The sequence below is a fragment of the Rhinopithecus bieti genome, unplaced genomic scaffold (genome assembly GCF_001698545.2).
Source record: "Rhinopithecus bieti isolate Rb0 unplaced genomic scaffold, ASM169854v2 scaffold_22745, whole genome shotgun sequence".
NCBI lineage: Eukaryota > Metazoa > Chordata > Mammalia > Primates > Cercopithecidae > Rhinopithecus > Rhinopithecus bieti.
Window position 1 is genome coordinate 337,973 of NW_016810815.1, and position 6,039 is coordinate 344,011.

The window sequence follows — 6,039 nt, forward strand, 5'->3', positions numbered from 1 at the left end:
CCCGCCCGCTCGCTGTCCGCCGGCCGCCCTCGGCGCGTCACCGCCCGCAGCCCCTCCTCCGCCTTCGGAGGTGGGGCCCCGCGCTCGGCACCTGGCTGCGGGCGCCCAGCCGCGTGCCTCAGTTTACCCCCACATGCCGGCTGCCGTGGAGAGCCCCTTCCTCCCCGGCTCGGTGTGCCCCCCCAAGAGGCGAAGGCGGGAGGCGCGGAGGGAGCGTCCTCCGGCCCTGGGAGGAGAGAACGGCCCCCGCCTCCGCCTCCCCCGGTCCCCGCCACCCTCCGTTGACATGGCAACCGACGGCCGCCAGGGGGCGCGGCGGCACCGGAGGCGACGAGCAAGCAACGCCCGGGCCTTCTATCGCTGGAGCCTGGCTCTCCAGGAGGCAGGGATGGGACCCGCAGGACTCGCGCCTTCGCCGAGTCGCGCCAGAGCTGGTCGGGCCCCGAGTCAATAATCGCAAAAAACAGCTACCATTTTCTCAGCACTCTTGTGTGCTCAGGAAGTGCTGGGCGTTCCCGCCGAATCCTGAATCAACAGCTCCATAGTCAGGATCACTAACCCATTTTGCAGAAGAGGAACTGAGGCTCAGAGGTGAGGTCATTTGCCCAAGGTCACACGGCGACAAAGCTGGGACCCGAAGCTGGGTGTCTGACTGTGAAGGGGATTCTCTTGACACGCTATTCGCGGTTGGGCCAGGAGGAGAGCAGTGGGGAGACCTGCTGTCCTTATGCAGGCGGGAGCTCACCACTCACCCCCCATTTCCCTCCCCCATGGCGCCCATCCCTTCGCCTGCATCTTCCTGGCTCCAGCGGCCCCAGATTCCCCTCCAGCTCTGCCCAAGGACAGCCTCCAGCAAAGCCGTCTTTTCTGCCTCCTCTGCCCCGCTTCAATCTGCCCCCTCCTCTCCAGCCCTCTGCGGGTGGATCCTGAGACCTGGCCCCCCAGTCTGGCCTCTCTGTCCCCGAAGAACCTGAATGTGACATTGGAAGCTCTTTCCAGTTCACACCCCACCCCCCAGGCTGTGGCCATGCAAATCTCTCTACTGTCTCCCTAAGCCTTCCTGCATTCAGGGCTATTCTCCCCTGAGTCCACACTCCCCTAGACCCTGGGTACCCTCTCTTCCTGCAAGAAGCACCCTCTCTTCCTGCAAGAAGCCCTTGGGGTGGGCGTGGTGGCTCACGCCTGTAATCCCAGCACTTTGGGAGGCCGAGGCAGGCAGATCACAAGGTCAGGAGTTCGAGACCAGCCTGGCCAATATGTTGAAACCCCATCTCTACTAAAAATACAAAACGTAGCCAGGCATGGTGTTGGGTGCCTGTAGTCCCAGCTACTCAGGAGGCTGAAGCAGGAGAATCGCCTGAACCCAGGAGGTGGAGGTTGCAGTGAGCCAAGGTCTTGCCACTGCACTCCAGCCTGGTGACAGAGTGAGACTTCGTCTCAAAAAAAAAAAAACCCTCGGGGTGGCTCCCAGCTCTCACCCCACACTGCTTAGCCTCAAAGCCTCCTAGGAGGAGGCTGGAATGGCTTTGATGACCTTGATGTCACAAGAGGTCCTGTTCTGGGGAAGGGCATTACCAGGGAGGGGCTGGAAAGTCAGGCTGAGGAGGAAGGAGCCTCTCCTCCCGAGAGCAGTGTAGAACCAGAGACGGTTTAGGCAGGGAGGAGACGTAGGGTCAGGTTCATGGGTACACTATTAGAAGCAGGAGGCTGTTAGCTAAATTGGAGGTGGAGAGGATAAGGAGGGAGACCATAAAAATTTTAGTAATGACAATTTATTGATGGAAAATAAATGGTCCCAGCCCTGCTTAGCACTTTATGGGAATTATCTCGGTTGCCACTCAACCATATGGGTACTGTTGTCACCTCCATTGTACACATCAGGATCCTGAGACTCATAGGTGACATCACTTGGCCTGGGTCAAACAGCTGGTCAGTGACCATACTGGTATTTGAACCAGGTCAGTCTGGCACAAACCCCAGCACTTCCCCATCTCAGGGCCCTGCCCATCTGGCCTAGGGGTGGAGCCACGGCATTGCTGGGGCACGGCACCACTGGTCTGAGCAGTAGCATGGTGGGTGGGGATCTGTGGTGGGCTTGTGTGGCCTCCACTATCCGACTACAGCTCAGGCCAGGGCCTGCTGTTTCCCATGAGCCCTCCCGAAGTCACATCCTGTGGGCAGAGGCCCTAGCAGAAGTTCCGGTGGAGTTGTCACCTATACCCCACCATCCCTGGTCTGAACCCCAACATCCGCCCGTCACTTCCCCTTGGGGCCTCAGGGCCTCAGTCCCCACTGTAGGATGCAGGCAGGCAAGAGAGGCAGGAAAGACCAGAAGCCTGTCACAAGGCTACCCAGGTTGCCCAGGTCTGGGGCCCCAGATCACCAAGCTGGCAAAACCCAGGTACAAGTAAGAAGAAATGAGTGATTTCTCGCTGGAAACTTTTCCTGCTTCCCAGGGATCGGCTAAACTGGCAAGGCTGGGCTGGGCATGTGGCCAGTCCTTGGTAGATGTCTGCCCCAAGAAAGCTGCTGGTCCTGCTGCCATTTAACAGAGAAGGTGAGAGCAGCGCAGTAAAGGGAGGCGCTGGACAGCTGTCTGACCCCAGCCTGAACCCCCTGTTTTCCTCTGAGCAGAGACAGACGGGAAGTATGGGAGGGAAGGAGAAGATGGAGTCATGGAATGGGCTGCTCTTGGCTGCTGGTGCATCTGAAGAGACAGTGGGTCAACTGCATAGCAGGGGTACAGGACAGAGAACAGCCATGTGATACCCACAGCCCTCTAAAATCACAGAAGTTGCCTCTTCCTCCAAAAGGCTCACACCTGTAATCCCACCACTTTCGGAGGAGGAGGCAGGTGAATCACCTGCGGTCAGGAGTTTGAGACCAGCCTGGCCAACATGGTAAAACCTTGTCTCCACTAAAAATAGGAAAATTAGCCGGGTGTGGTGGCACATGCCTGTAATCCCAGCTACTCAGGAGGCTGAGGCAGGAGAATCACTCGAACCTGGGATGTGGGGGTTGCAGTGAGCCAGGATTGTACCACAGCACTCCAGTCTGGGCATCAGAGTGAGACTCCATCTCAAAAAAAATAAAAATAAAAAAATTGGCTAGGCGTGGTAGCTCACGCCTGTAATCCCTACACTTTGGGAGGCCGAGGCAGGTGGATCACCTGAGGTCAGGAGTTCAAGACCATCCTGGCCAACATGATGAAACCCTGTCTCTAATAAAAATACAGAAAATTAACCGGGCATAGTGGCGTCTGTGATCCCAGGTACCCAGGAGGCCAGAGGCAAGAGAATCACTCGAGCCCAGGACAGGGAAGTTGCAGTGAGCTGAGATTGGGCAACTGCACTCCAGCCAGGGCAACAAGAGCGAAACTCCCTTTCCAATCAATCAGTCAATCACAGAAGTTCTGCCTACACTAGCCAGGAACTGACTCAGTGTCTGGCCTGGGGCTGACTTGCGTTGTCTCCCTGAAACTGTCCAGCACCCCTATTAGGAGGTTGCTATTACTAGACCCAAGTTACAAAAGGGGAAATTGAGGCCCAGATTAGTGTGGCCTGCCCCAGGCTCCACAGCCAGGAAGCTATGAAGCTGGGATTCAAAGCCAGGTCTCTTTACTGTTAAAGCCCAGGGTCATTTGCCATCAGCCCACACTGTCCCCAGTGTCAGATCAGCTGAGGGGGAAGCGTGATCCAGTCCTCATATGGAAGGGGCCCTGGCCTCTCTCAGAAGGCTTGAGGTCTGTTTGGAATATGCAAATAAGGACACAAGGGAATTAAATCAAAAGTATACCCTTGGTATAAATATTTTATTTCACTGCCATGAGATCATGTAAGGGATGTTATATTCTGTTTTACTGATGGGGAAAGAAAAAGAGGCTCAGAGAGGTGACATGACTTGTCCAAGGTCATGGAGGTGGGGATTGAACCTAGAATTGCATGGGTCTGATGCCTTTGATGATGAAGTTTAAGGTCTCCAACTCTTCATGGTACCTGCCCTGTCCGTGAGCCTGTCTTCTCTGTCCTCTCCATAGGCCCCCACCACACTGTCCCTGCTTGAGTCACAGACTGAGGAAGAGGGGCAAGGATAGGGGACAGAAGTGAGAGCAGGGGGATGGGTGCCGCAGCTCACGCCTGTAATCCCAACACTTTGGGAGGCTGAGGCTGGAGGATCACCTGAGGTCAGGAGTTCGAGACAGGCCTGACCAACATAGTGAAACTTCGCCTCTACTAAAAAATAAATAAATAAATAAATAGCTGGGCGTGGTGGGGCGCGCCTGTCATCTCAGCTACTAGGGAGGTTGAGGCAGGAGAATTCCTTAAACCCAGAAGGCGGAGGTTGCAGTGCTAAGATCGCGCCACTGAACTCTAGCCTGGAGCTTCTTTTTTTTTTTAACTGAGATGGAGTGTCGCTCTGTTCCTTAGGCTGGAGTGCAGTGGCGTGATCTCGGTTCACGGCCAGCTCCGCCTCCCAGGTTCACGCCATTCTCCTGCCTCAGCCTTCCCAATAGCTGGGACTACAGGCGCCCGCCACCACGTCCCCCTAATTTTTTTGTATTTTTAGTAGAGATGGGGTTTCACTGTGTTAGCCAGGATGATCTCAAGCTCCTGACCTCGTGATCCGCCTGCCTCGGCCTCCCAAAGTGCTGGGATTACAGGCGTGAGCCACCATGCCCGGCCAGAGCTTTTGCTTTTTAAGTTTCTGTCTGCAGTTTTTTTAAGACTCTGTCAAAAAAAAAAAAAAGAAAGAAATGAATTCAGGGATCCTAGGGCCCTATAGCCTCAAGCCAACCTGGAGGGATCCCAAGGAGGTAAAAGCCTGAGGCGGGTGGGGCCAGCCTGAGCAAAAGGCCTGGAGGTCCGAAAGCACTCAGGGATGTTCAGGGCAGGGGAACTTGGGCCGACTGGCCTGCCCTCCAGTGCAAGCTGAAGAGCTCCCGCAGGACAGCCACCCGCCGGCAGGTCCTCGGCTGCACTCCTAACGGCCACTCCAGGCAGCACAAAGGGGGCTCTGAGCTCAGCAGAGCCACCACACTGAGCCCTATTCATTCTCCTAGGGGTGCCAGAAACTGCCCTGGTGCCCGGGCCAAGAGCAGACGGGCCCCAGCACTGACGAGGTGCCTCTGCCGCAGCAACACAGCATCTCTGTGGTTGGGATTCCCAGGTCTTATGCCTTGTGCGTGCCTGTCAGGATTCCCTGTCCTGTACCAATCTGCCCCTTTTTCTGTGCCTATCTCTCAGCAGCCACAGCCAGGGCTCGCGGAGGCTGGACCTGCGTTTGCCTCTCTCGCCCTCCCAACAACCCAAGGAAGTGGGGGCTGCAGTGGGTGCATTTCACAGATGAGGAAACTGTGGCCCAGAGAGGCAAAGTGTCGTGTGTGGGATCACATAGCAAGTCAGGAGCAGGCCTGGCCAGGAAGCAGCATAGCCTTGGCAGCTAACCCAAGTCACACTGCAACCCCCTCCCAGGAGAGAAGCCGGGGACTTACCTTCTATCTTCTGCTAGGGGATACCAGCCCAGGAGTTAGGACACTTGGTTGTCGGTCTGTCCATTGTCTGCCTCTGCTTTTTTTTTTTGTTTTGAGATGGAGTCTTGCTCTGTTGCCCAGGCTGGAGTGCAGTGGCACAATCTCGGCTCACTGCAACCTCCACCTCCCTGGTTCAAGCAATTCTCCCGCCTCAGCCTCCCGAGTAGCTGGGATTACAGGCGCCCACCACCACGCCCAGCTAATTTTTGTATTTTAGTAGAGACAGGGTTTCACCATGTTGGTCAGGCTGGTCTCGAACCCCTGACCTCGTGATCCACCCACCTCGGCCTCCCAAAGTGCTGGGATTACAGGCGTGAGCCACCGTGCCTAGCCCTTTTTTTTTTTTTTGAGATAGGGTCTCCCTCTGTCGCCAGGCTGGAGTGCAGTGGTGTGATCTTGGCTCACTGCAACTTTTGCCTCCCTAGTTCAAGCAATTCTCCTGCCTCAGCCTCCCAAGTAGCTGGGAATACAGGTGCACACCACCACACCTGGCTAATTTTTTTTTTTTT